Below are 13,621 nucleotides of genomic sequence, written 5' to 3' on the forward strand. Positions count from 1 at the left end.
CTCACCTTCTGGCTTCTAGTTGAATTAAGCTTGGAGAGGATAGGAAGGTGAAGGAGCATGAGGTGTTTTTCAGGTTGTTTTTCGGCAGGGCGAGGGGGTTTTGTTTTGGCCAAGCTCCTGCATGTAAAAGTTTCCAGGCTAGGGATCAAACCTGAGCCACAGAAGTGACAATGCTACACAGGGCATTCCCAAGCTCCTCTTTCTGTATCTGGCAACAGCCCCATTTCTTCCTTCTTCAGATTTTGTGGTCGTCTAGAACAACTATGGGTTCTGTCCCATCTCACGCTGGCTCGCCTCAACCCTGCCTACATGTATGTAAGTACAAAATCTCTTTTTTTTTTCAATACTTCTCTGCTGTCTGGTTTGAGGGTACCATCAGGACCTTGTGGGGACCTGACTCACACGGATAGGGAGGGGATGAGGACAGAACAGGTGAAAGGAGGGGCTGAACCAAAGGTGCCAAAGCTGTGAGGAAGAGCTGAGAGTGCTAGGATTTAAACCACACATGTCGATTACAGACAAAAACATGAAGAGCCTTGAATGTAGCCTAAGAAATTAGGTCTTGGATGAGCCACTGTAAGTCTGACCAAACTATGATGTGATTGAAAAAGTATTTGGGAAGAGTTCCCTGGACAAAAATTGGGAGTATATGGACCAATGGTAAACTGGAACAGAGCAGGATTTGGAGGCTATGCAGTGATGTAATTGGAGCCAGATTCGAGTGCAGACTGGCTGGACAAGGTGCTGTTGGAAACGTGGTGAGAGGTACAGAGTGTCTGATGCCTTTGTTCATGCTTTTCCTCTTGCCTGGCGCGCCCTCCCTCCCTCATCTGGAATTCCTTCTCATCTCCAGGTTCACCTTAAACGCTATTTCTCCTAGGAAGCCTGTGCTCCCTCCCTTCTGGATTTCCTGAGGTGCCCATGTTAATATGCTCATATAATGCCTTGTACTCACTTAAAACGGATCATACTGCATTGTGACTGTGTATTTAATTTTCCAAGTGCTCCTTTGCACTGTAAGCTGCAGGAGGGCAAAGACCATTTTATAAATGGTTATTATTCTGTATGTATTTCAGAAACATAGGAATAATTGCATTATGTATGCCTTCTGTGTTTCTTTTCACTGATTAGGTTTTGGAGGTCTGTCTTTAAAAAGTGTGTATCTAGTTTATTACTCTGTTTTCTTTTGGGCCATGGCGTGCAGCAGCTTTATGTGGGATCCCAGTTTCCAGGCCAGGGAATGAACCCAGGCCACAGGAATAAAAGCACTAAGTCCTAACCACTAGACCACCAGGGAACTCCTGACCATGTCTGTCTTGATCACTATTGTATCTCTAGAGCCCTGCCTAATTCCTTAGTACCTGATAAACATATACTGGTTGGACCAACAAAAATGGATGGGTGCAATCAGTGGCCTCAGAATGCTGCTGTTTCTGGTATCTATTTGGATAGAATCATTCGTTCATCCTCCTGTGATATTTCCCAGGTTCTGATTTAGTCCTGCAGCTGAGTTTCAGAAATCTCATTTCAGAAAGTAATTAATAGAGTCCTTTTTCTTCCGAAAAAGTTGGAATCTCTAAAGCTGTTTGTGCTCTTGGAGTAAAAGAGGGTACTGACAGGAGGAAGCAGTTGCACCAAAAAAAAAATTATGAGAAGCATTTTTCAGAGTAAACATCATTAGGAGGAAGGAATGATGAAGCTAAAATAAATGTTTCCTGTTGAAGCCTAGTTTGTATCACAAATCATGAAGCCACTTGATTGGATAGCCTGTTGGTGACAAATAGCCTGCAATTCATTTCTTTCTCCAGCTGACTTTTGGCCAACACACTGCAAGATTTACGTCACTATTATTTGACAGCCCCTTTCTACATGCTGGGAGATGAGGCAGGCCTCTGCCCAGAGAAATACCTGGTTTGGGGGACCGGGTCTACTGCATACTACCCCCAATTGTACAAGCTGTTGAACTGATCGAAGCCCTTCAAGGCACAGCTAACACACCTTGACAGGCAAATTGGACAAAGGGACCATTTACAGAAGTGTGGACAGGGTAAGAGAAACCAATAGGAGTGATGTGGCACCTGGTGACGGTGCAGACATAATATCGACAATTTGCAGTTGAGAAAACAGGCATGGATTCTTCCACCCAGGTGATCCAAGGGAGGCTCAAAGAAGAAAACTTACGTGACAGTGTTGTTAATTTTCCAAACATGTTACTCCATCACTCTCCTCTCCTTGCCTCCACCACCTTCAGTCCACGCTGCCCTCTTGCTTTTTGTTTATTGCTCTTCAAAGAAAACACATGTTTATGCCTTTGTGGTTTTAAAAAGGAGTCCCTTCCTTCTAGAAGCTTTCACTGGCTTCCTTTCCCCTGTTTCCCTAGTGTTGGTTCCCCATTCACACACCTGTACCCCCATTGCCCTTTGGCAAATGAATTGGGTGGTCCATCAGCACCCACTGAGTTTACCCTACTCCCAGAATCTGGGGTGGGCCCACAGTCACAGGGCTTGGTTCCGGGATGGGCACACAGTCAATTCAAGTGTTAGTGCTGAAAATGTGGTTGTTACTCTTTAGCAGAAGGACTTCTCTTTTAGCCAGGGTCCCTAAGTCAGTGGAATGTGATGTGGAGAGAGCTGTCTGAGGATGAAAGCACTGCAAGAGGACTTGGGACTGAGAGATGGATCCCTGAGACCTTGTGTGAGCACTTGACTCCAGCCTTGCTGGAGAGCAGCAATCCAGAAAGCCCACTTCCCCCATACCTCTCAGTACTGGAGCCAGTGAGCCCCTGCTTTGGCTTGAGCCAGCTGGGGCTGGCTTCTATCACCTGAAACCCTGCTCTTCTAGGCTCTCAGCAGCCCCTGAATCACACCTGCCAGTGCTTATCTATCAGTCCATATGGTCTGATGTTTTTTTTGCTGGTCTCTCTACCGGATTTTGAGTTTCTCCTTTTCATTTTTGCCCAGGGGCTGGAACAAGGTTGTGAGTAATAAATGTGGAGAGAAAGCAATACAAAGAGTCAGGGCTCTGGGATAAGATAACTCAATATTCCTAGTTTCTTAAAAATATGTTTGGTGATGATAACTACCTTCAATGGCTTTATAGTTTCAATGGCTTTTTTTTTAATATCATTAAAGTATTGAAACAGCTACAGCAAGTAGTTCTGTTAGACCATAGTGCTTATCAAGAAGCAAAGGCTCAGAGATTTCAAATAACTTGTCCAAAGTCACACAGCTAGAAGTGGTGGAGACAAGAAATCTGATCATCTCTGGCTCCAAAGTCCATGCTCTTGTCCACCATGTAAACAGCTCCCTAGCCTTTCTACCTCCCCACTTTCCTTAAGGTATACCCCCCCACCCCCATCCTGATTCACCACTCTTGGTTCTACCGCTCTTGAATTATAGCAGGTTAAAGAAACAGGACTTAATTTCTTTCCCTCTCCTGCCTTCCCACACCAGCCCTGGCCCTTGATGGACCATGTGGCTTCATGCCCTGTTTGACACAAAAGCATCTTCTCCAGTTCAGAAGCACTTGGGGGGCTGAGAATCACGGTGGCACCTGGACCAAGAAGTTCGGACTCAAAAGTTCTGGGAGGATAAAAAGCCTGATACCAAACTCTGCAGAACCTCTAAGTCAGTTCCCCCAAATATCGGTCCTTCCTCAGGGCCTGGAAGCAAATTTAACAGTACGTGAACATACAAGCTTTGAAGTCAAGCCCACTTGAGTTTCAACTGTAGTTTAAACACAACCTGGATAACCTTGGGCAAATCACAGCAGCTCTCAGTCTCAGTTTCCTCACCTGTAAAGTGGGAATACCTGCCGCAGAGATGGTGTTGAGAGAAAATGAACATAATTATGGTAAATTAATGGTATCTGGAACTTTGCAAATATTTCAGCAGTAGTAGCTTTAATTATTATCATCTAAATCTAATATTTTCTGGTGACTGAAATATAAAAGCTTTCAGAAGCCTGGGGAAGGGAAGTTAAAGTCCCCCAGAACTCCACACCCTGCTACCTGTTGTTCCAGATCCATCAATATATATATATATCCGAAAGTGGGGTCCAGCTGCTTGCTGCTATAAAGCCAATAAAGAGGCAAGACTGATGGAAAGTTTCCTTTGTTTCAGAGGCCAGCAACAGGGGAGGAGGGAGGAGGGCAGACTCCCCCCATCCCCCACTGACAATCAGTGGGTAAGAGATTTTAAAGGGGAGTTTCAGGGGTGTGTAGGGGGAGGGAGGGGGCTACATGCAGAACAGCACAGGCAGCTCCAACAGTCATCTTGAAATTGGTCATGCCATGGTCTGATCAGTGTCGTCTTGATTTAAGTACAGTTCATCTTCAGTTCCAGGGTCAGTTTTTTCCTATTTCTTTGAGGCCCATTCTCAGAATTATTATGGATTATGTCATGGCTACAGTCTGGTCATCATGTAGTTAACTTCTTCCACCTGGTGAGGGTTTCACCATCTACAAGACAGTTCGCAGATATGGCTCAGGATATTATCTACAGCCCTTGAGGAGGAACTAAAGGTCCTTGACTTTGCTTAATGACTAAACTCTTTTTATTTGGTCTTTGTTTCTATATTTTTTTATTTTTCTGATTAAATTTATTCTTTGACTAAAGTTTTTCTACAGAAAAGAGGCAGGCAGAGGACATGGGGCGGGGAGAGACCATAGGACCTCGGTCTGCTTCATATACATATATATAGAGAGAGAGAGAGAGCAAAGGCAATCTATTCCCGGGAGCCACAAGTTCAATTAAAATTTGGGGGATTTCAAGAGTTCCTGCCGTGGCGCAGCAGGATGGGTGGCATCTCTGCAAAACCAAGGCCAGTATTCAGTCCCTGGCCCAGCACGGTGGGTTGGAGGATCCAGTGTTGCCGCAGCAATGTGGGTTGCAGCTGCAGCTTGGATCTGGTCCCTGGCCCAGGAACTCCATGTGCCACAGGCCAAAAATGGGGAAAAAACAAACAAACACATTTTTTAAATCAGGGGTACCATGACTAAAATACAAAGGATGAATGAATCCTGAGAGGCAGCTCGCACAGTCTGCCACAGATGGACAAACTAGGTGTTTGTTTGGGAAATGTTTGTAATGTTTATGTCTTTGTACATCCCAACTATTTTTCTTCTCTTTTTTTTAAATGACATTAATTTTTTTCAATTATAGTTGGTTTACAGTGTTCTGTCAATTTCTACTGTACAGCAAAATGACCCAGTCACACACATATATATGCATTCTTTTTGTCACATTATCCTCCATCATGTTCCATCATAAGTGACTAGATGTAGTTCCCTGGGCTATACAGCAGGATCTCATTACTTATCCACTCCAAATGCAATAGTTTGTATCTATTAACTCTAGACTCCCAATACATCCCACTCCCTCCCCCACCCCCTTGGCAACCACAAATCTGTTCTCCAAGTCCATGAGTTTCTTTTCTATGGAAAGGTTCATTTGTGCCATAGATTAGATTCCAGATACAAGTGATATCATATATTTGTCTTTTTACTTCTGACCTCACTCAGTATGAGAGTCTCTAGTTCCATCCATGTGGCTGCAAATGACATTATTTTGGTTTTTTTTATGGCTGAGTATATTCCATTGTGTATATGTACCACATCTTCCTAATCCATTCATCTGTTGATGGACATTTGGGTTATTTCCATGTCTTGGCTATTGTGAATAGTGCTGCAATGAACATACGGATGCACGTATCTTTTTCAAGGAAAATTTTGTCCAGATGTATGCCCAAGAGTGGGATTGCTGGGTCATATGGTAGTTCTATATTTAGTTTTCTGTGGTCCCTCCATACTGTTCTCCATAATGGTTGTGCCAATTTACATTCCCACCAACAGTGTAGGAGGGTACCCTTTTCTCCACCCACTCCAGCATTTGTTATTTGTTGACTTGTTAATGATGGCCATTCTGACAGGCGTGAGGTGGTACCTCATAGTAGGTTTTGATTTGCATTTCTCTAATAATTAGCCCAACTGTTTTTCTAATAGTCTTCCATTGCACTTGATGTGTGAAACTATAGAAGCAATGAGAGACCTTTTATAATTCTGCCAGTGCATAATGACTAAGGAATATACCTCTTTAAGGAAAAGTGACAGGGAGGGCTTGCCTGTTCCCAAGCAGGAAACCTTTAACTCAGTACAAATGTGAAGATGTACAGACCCCTAAGCACAGGAAAAATCAGACCACGAAATTCGTAAACTGCCCACGTAACTCCCCATATGCGTTAGTTAACTAAGGATGCCAACTAAAAACTAAAACTAAAACCCAAAACATGAGGATAGGGGGATAGATGTTTATATATTATGATTATTTATATATTGTATGTATGTGTGCATATGTTTGTGTTGTATATATGCATGTGTATTTATATTGCCCACATATTTTCTCTTCCCATGTATATGTATTTCCCACCAAATGTTTGCACTAATTACAGCTTTCCACAAAATTTATCCCTATTTGTTTAGAATTGTTTTTTATAGACCTTCTCACACTAATATTCAACAAATTTTAGATTGTTCTCACATTACTCTGTTCTTAACAATGACTTTTGTCCTTCTTCAAATACTCTGTTAGGCTATCAACAGATTAGTGATGAGTCTGTTGTCCAAACTGCATTTCTCAAAGGTAATTTTGAACCCCAGGACACTGTGCTTCAGTTGCTAAAATAGTCGCTCTAGAATCTCTTGGAAGTGCCAACAGCTTCATTAACCTCCCACATATTGTTTCACACTTTCGGATTAAATGCTCCTGTCCAGTTTTATCATCCAGACCTAAACACACAAAGCATAAAGCTGGGTTTACATGCAGATTTACCATCCAGGATGACAAACAAATTAAAAATGTTTAAGTGTCAACAACATGATATTGAATTGCAAACAGCTCTGGCTTCATTTGAGTGAGTGGGTTGGGCTAAATCGAACCTGAAGCTCTGAAGTAGAATTCACCCACTGTTCCTGCTTAGCAATTATGCCAGCTTTTTTCCTTAGAGATTGGAGACTGGTTATGGAAATTGCATTTGTGCCTCTTCTAAATATGCAGACTCATACTCCAAACCTCTCATTTGTGATTCTATAATAAAGAAAAAAATAAGCAGAGAGGAAGACAACATTCTCATTTCTGAACTTAATTTGAGGTTGGCTTAACTCACTCTGAGCCACATATAAGAATTGAAACAATCCCCCCTTACATACCAATTAGAACAAACCTTTCTTATCAAGATGGTGTGGAGGTTGGGAGAATATAGATATTAAGGGTCAGTCTTTGGGGTGGGGGTGGGGCTGTTTATCCCCTGAAATTTGGGACAAATAGTTTCTATCCCTACATATAAAAACAATATCTAACATTTACTGGAAGGCTGTTATATACCAGAAACAGTGCTAAACTCTTCATTTAATCCATTAATAACATCTTTTTTTTTTTGTCTTTTTAGGGCTGTACCTGTGGCATATGGAGGTTCCCAGGCTAGGGGTCTAGTCGGAACTGTAGCCGCTGGCCTACACCACAGTTCCTGGCAAGGCCAGATCCTTAACCTACTGAGCGAGGCCAGGGATCGAATGCGCAACCGCGCAACCTTATGATTCCTAGTTGGATTCCTTTCCACTGCGCCATGATGGGAACTCTTTTTTTTTTTTTTTTTGTATAATGATTTTTATTTTTTTCCTATAGCTGATTTATACTGTTCTGTACACTGTTTCAATTTTCTACTGTACAGCATGGTGACCCAGTTGCACATACATGTATTCATTCTATTCTCTCCCATTATCATGCTCCATCATAAGTGACTAGATGTAGTTCCCAGTGCTACACAGCAGGATCTCATTGCTAATCTATTCCAAAAGCAATAGTTTGCATCTATTAACCCCAAGCTCCCAGTCCATCCCACTCCTTCCCCCTTGGCAACCACAAGTCTTTTCTCCAAGTCCATGATTTTCTTTTCTGTGGAAAGTTTCATTTGTGCCGTATATTAGATTCCAGATACAAGTGATATCATACGGTATTTGTCTTTCTCTTTCTGACTTACTTCACTCAGGGTAAGAGTCTCTAGTTCCATCCATGTTGCTGCAAATGGTATTATTTTGTTCTCTTTTATGGCTGAGTATATTCCATTGTGTATATATACCACATTATCCTAATCCATTGATCTGTTGATGGACATTTGGGTTGTTTCCACATCTTGGCTATTGTGAATAGTGCTGTAATGAACATATGGGTACATGTATCTTTTTCAAGGAAAGTTTTGTCCGGATATATGCCCAAGAGTGGGATTGCTGGGTCATATGGTAGTTCTATGCATAGTTTTCTAAGATACCACCATACTGTTCTCCACAGTGGTTGTACCAGCTTACATTCCCAACAACAGTGCAGGAAGGTTCCCTTTTCTCCATACCCCCTCCAGCATTTGTAGATATCTCCATTTTTACAAATTAAGAAGCAGAGGCTCAGACAGATTAAGTAACTTGCCCAGGTCACAGAGCTTCTGCTGGACTTTGATTTGAGGTGCAGTGAGTGTGATTCACTTATGTTTTCTTAATTTTCTTTTTTAGAGTTTTAAAACATCTTATTCCCTCTGGAATTTATTTTGCAATATGACTTGAAATGAGATATCAATATTTTGTTTGCTACAAGTATACAAACACACTTTTTCTACAAATGTAACTAATTGGCCCCATCACAAGTTTGAAAAACAAAGTTTTTAACAATTTAATGACAAGGAGAAATGTTTATGACATAAGTGAGAAAAAGGAGGAACACGAAGCTATATATTGTGTAACTACATTAATATAATCTATATGTATATATAGAGATAGAGATGGAGTGCCATTAATATGATATGTATTGAACAGCTACATAGAAATAGAGCCCTGGGATGGTTTTGAAGAGGCTTCGATCTGGCGTCAAACTGCCTGGGTGGGTCTAAATCTCACATCTACCTCTTACTCCCCCTGAGTGTCCTTCTGCAAATTACTTAACCTCTTGGTGACCAGTCTGTCTGTAAAATGTGGGTAATAATGTTACTTACCTGCTGAGATGACTCTAAGGATTAAATTGATGCACAACACTTAGTATAGGACTTCCCACTGTGGTTCAGAGGGTTAAAAATCCCACTGCAGTGGCTTGGGTTGCTGTAGAGGTGCAGCTTCATTTCCCGGCTGGGCTAAGATTCAGTCCCTGGCCTGGGAATCTCCATATGCTGAGGGTATGACCATTTAAAAACCAAACCAAACACTTAGCATAGTACCTGGCACCTAAAAAACACTGCACAAATAAATATGCCAAATCCTATATTTATAGTTGTAAATGAAAGGTGTAATTGTATATATTTTAAGTTTTAAAATTGTATCCAATCCAGTTGCTTGTTTTGTTTTAGTGTTATAGTCAGGAAAAAAAAAAAAAAGTTTAATATTTTTAAAAGTCTTGGTCTTCAGCATTCCACTCATACCAAAACACTCTGAAACCAAAAAAGTAAGCCCCTTGCAAACTTTCTTTTGAGATGCACCTTCATCCTGGAGAATCCTCCTGTGTCTCTGGCAGAAAACGAGCTCCTCATTTCCATAAATTGATGACCCAAGGAGCTTTGGTGCAAGCATTTGGTAAAAAGAAAAAGAAAGATGTCCTTAAATAAGAAATTGGAAGTATTTGGTATTAGGAAAACAAGAAGCAATAAATGTAAATAACTCCCAGGTAAATCATCTCTTCAAGTCCTCAAGGTGTTATGAGACTCGGGAATATGTTACATTGCATTATAATTTATAATTGGATCTAGAAATCTGTTCGGTAATAGGTCTAGTAACAGGGGTAAGAATTAATCCTCAATGCGCACCTTATTACATTGCTGGGAATATCGCCAAACCAGACTCCTTGTGAAATGGACTCTTCAAGCATATAAATAAGGAGGCCAGATATAGGACTCTGATTCAGGTATTTTCTTACACTCAGGGAAATGCTAAGGTAGAAAGCTGATTATTCAAAATAATGCAGTTCTCCAGCTAAACTTCCCCAGGCTTCAGATGAAGCTAATGAAGCGAAGATTTATCTGTGTTTCTTCCGAGATGATTGATGAAAAAATCAGCTGCAAATAACTGGGGAAACAATTGGGAGAAAAGCTTAATATGTTTCCTCTAGCACTGAATCTGTCCTGGCTATGAAACTGCTAATGTTCAGAAATTCAATGTGTGGAAGAAAAAATTAGGCAGCTTAGTCCTGGCAACCTGTCACTCTTCCAGGAAATGGTGGTTAAACATCTCCTTCCACATTGTTAACCACCCAGCCCCACTTCCAGCGGGGACTTAGAAGGCTAAGAATAAGTTGTAGCTGTGTGACTCTGAACCCCTTTCTTGACCTCTCTGAACTTCATTTTCACCATCTGTCCAATAAGAATACCTACCTTGGAGCAGCTCTATGAGGATTCCAGGTAATTCATTTAAAGTGCTTGCTTTAGAACCTAACAGATACCCAGTAGTTATCTGCATAACTTCCAGGATTCTGATTTCAGGAGCTTTGGAAGGGTGTCTGGACTACCTGCTCCCCCACCTAAATTGCTAATCTTGTATTCCACTGTTACAAACTAGGCTTAACCATAAAAATCTAGGAGGGACAGCAGTTAAATTTACACTAAGCTAGAAATGATTCATAGCAGATTCTAGAAGGTTCTGAAGGGCTAGAAGGGAGACAGAAAATAATGCTCAGTCATTAAGCATTTATTTAGTACCAGCTATGTGCCTGATTCACACTGGTCCCAGGGGGATGGAGACTGGACAAGTCTATGGACCTTGAAAGTGTTCCTCTCTCTCCTGGCTCCTCAATCTCATCCTTCCTACCTCCTTGGGTTAGATGCACTTCTTAGGTAACATGGGCACTCAGATTCTCTAGTGTGGATTCCAACACTGCAACTCCTACCATGGAATCCTCCATAGAACATGTAGTGGTAGTCTTAGCCCCCACGCTCAGATGGAAGACATTGCTATTTATTTGTTTTATTCAAACTCAGTTAAAATCAGTTTCCAAGCCTGATCTCCAGACTGGATAGAAATTTCATCTCAGTCCCCACTAAACATTTGCCTCTCTGAGAGTCACTTTAGAACCTAGGAGACTTTCATGGTACCCAGAAGCTAAAGGGCCCCAAACTTCCCATCCCCCGTGGCCATCACCAACCTCCTCATGGTCCCAGCTGGCAGGGATCCTTCCCACTCTCAGGAGTGCTCAGCTTCTGTGGGAGCTCAAACCCTGTGAAAGCAGGGAGCTGGGGTGTCTTCAGGCCCACCACCCCCTTGATATCTTGCTGCTGCCACTCTGCAGTGGAAGTGTCCCACCATCACCCACCCTCTGACTACAGTCTCTTCCTGAGTCCAGACAGTGCTTTCTATCCCAGGGCTCTGTACACTCTTTCCATAAAGAGCCAGATAGTAAATACTTTAGGCTTCCTAGGCTGTGCCATCTTGGTCACAGCCATGCAGCTCTCTTATAGCACGAAAGCAGCCCTAGGCAAGGCAGAAGTGGATGGATGGGCCTTTTTTCCCCATGACACTTGACTTACGGACTCTAAAATTTCATTTCCACAAAATGTTCCTGCATCACAAAATCTATTCATTTGATTTTTTAAAGACGGATTTTAAAAACTATTCTTAGTGTTCAGGATATTTAGAAAACAAGCAATGGGGCAGCTCTGGCACTCAGCCAGTAGTTAGCCAACCCCTACTCTAGCCTCTTATTTTCAGAGAAACTTAGTATCCTCTCTTCAGTGAGTGTGGCTTTTTGTTTTTAATTACATTATGAATTGCTTTATTGTTGGTTAGGTTGCTAAAACTGATACATCCTTACTGTTCAACCAATTAACTTTGAATGGCAAGAACTTTTAATAACACGTATGAGTTTATATGTGTGTATATTATCCGTAGATGTCTGCAAACAGTAATTACAAACAAGAATAGATTTTTAAATGAATCATTTCACAGCTCTTCACAAGCCTCCTAAATCCTATATCATGTATTCTATAATTCTTTTTTTTTTTTATTTTATTGCAGTATGGTTGACTTACAATGTCAAATTAGTTTCAGGTGTACAATGAATCAGGAGTTCCCACTGTGGCTCAGTGGTTAATGAATCTGACTAGCATCCATGAAGTTGCAGGTTTGATCCCTGGCCTTGCTAAGTGGGTTAAGGATCTGGCATTTCTGTGAGCTGTGGTGTAGGTCTCAGACGTGGCTCAGATCCTGCATTGCTGTGTCTGTGGCAGAGGCCGGCAGCTACAGCTCTGATTCGACCCCTAGCCTGGGAACCTCCATATGCCAGGTGTGCGGCCCTAAAAAGCAAAGAAAATAAAAAATAAAATAAAATGATTCAGTTATAAAGATATATATATCCTTTTTTGTTTCCCATTATAAGTTATTACAGAATATTGAGAAAATTTCCCTGTTCTATGCAGTAGGACCTTGTTAGTCATCTATTTTATATACAATTTAGTGTGTAAGTGTTAATCTTATCCTTCTAAAAGATCCCTCCCCCCAGTGAGTGAACCAATGCTGAATCTCATTCTTACCTATGTCACAGAATAGAACCCAGGATGGGTCATCTAGGCCTAGGGAGCAGAGTAAAGCCTTCCAGAATGGCTCAAATGTCTTTCACACCTAGAGACAACTATTGTAGTAGAAAATGGAAACATCTCAAAACCACATTATAAATATTGTGGGCTATCTTACTTGTTCAACCCTATTGGTCTGATGCTATGCTATACTTAGACATTCACTTGGACTTCATGAGAAAAGTTTAAATTTGAGGCCTTTGGGAAATGAGAGGTCCATGCAAAAGAGCTCTCCTCTTCTCCTTCACCCATACCCCAATCCCATTTTCTGAGAATTTGGTAAAGTAACACAGCCTCACCAGAGCCCCTCTCAGCCTATTCAGAATCTTAGTTTAATTAGAAAAGTTTCCCATTCTGGGACCACATGCCACAGTAGTGAGTGATGCACAGACTGGATCTTCCTCTTTCATCCCTCTGGCAGGCAGCTTTATGCAGTGTACAACCTGTGCCACCATACAAAGCCACTGTGAGACAACAGTCTGACTCCACGAAAGAAATCAGACCCCTGTCTGAAGTTGAAGGAATAGAGGAGAGTGTGAATCTAATTGCATCAGACATCTCAGGCCCCATGAGGCCACATGCTCAGGGTAACGGGGTTCCAAACTATTGTCTCTGACTCCACAGCAGTAACTTGCTCCTTAAGGAAGTGATTTCTGTCTTCAAATCACTTGTGTTTTTGACAGCTGGCTGCTTCTCGCCTATTGTGTCTTCCTGCAGTTCTACTTACAGAATGTGCCCACAAAGGCTGGGCTGAAGCATGGGTTGGGAAAGCTTTTGAAAGCCAGCCAGGCGGAAACTTGAAGACAAAAGGTCTTCAAGCAGATATTATTTGCAATCTTGGGTTAAGGCAGCTGCTGGGGGAGAATAATAAAAAGTGCACCCTAAATTAAGCTTCAGAGCGGGACTTGTTTATCTTGGCTGATGGGGGGTGGTGCTTGAAGAAGACCATGGGACAAGAGCACTTATACATCTGCCACTCCCCTCCCCCAGCTGAGAACTGTTAATCAGGTAGGGTGGCAAAGTCCCCTCT

At 41.8% G+C, this 13,621-nt stretch overlaps 1 protein-coding gene across 1 annotated transcript in view; it reads left to right on the forward strand.

Annotated features, from left to right (window-relative positions):
• The first annotated feature begins 239 nt into the window (after positions 1–239).
• Positions 240–13,621, forward strand: part of C13H3orf49 (chromosome 13 C3orf49 homolog) — a 127,250-nt gene continuing 113,868 nt past the window's right edge. Inside the window, exon 1 of the mRNA XM_084988855.1 lies at positions 240–315. The gene's annotated coding sequence lies outside the window, so the exon portion shown is untranslated. The remainder of the gene's footprint in view (positions 316–13,621) is intronic.

The sequence above is a fragment of the Sus scrofa genome, chromosome 13 (genome assembly GCF_054392235.1).
Source record: "Sus scrofa isolate SSC_HxYL_T2T_F1_AM1 chromosome 13, Sscrofa_HxYL_maternal_Yorkshire_Landrace_v2.0, whole genome shotgun sequence".
Classification (NCBI taxonomy): Eukaryota; Metazoa; Chordata; class Mammalia; order Artiodactyla; family Suidae; genus Sus; species Sus scrofa.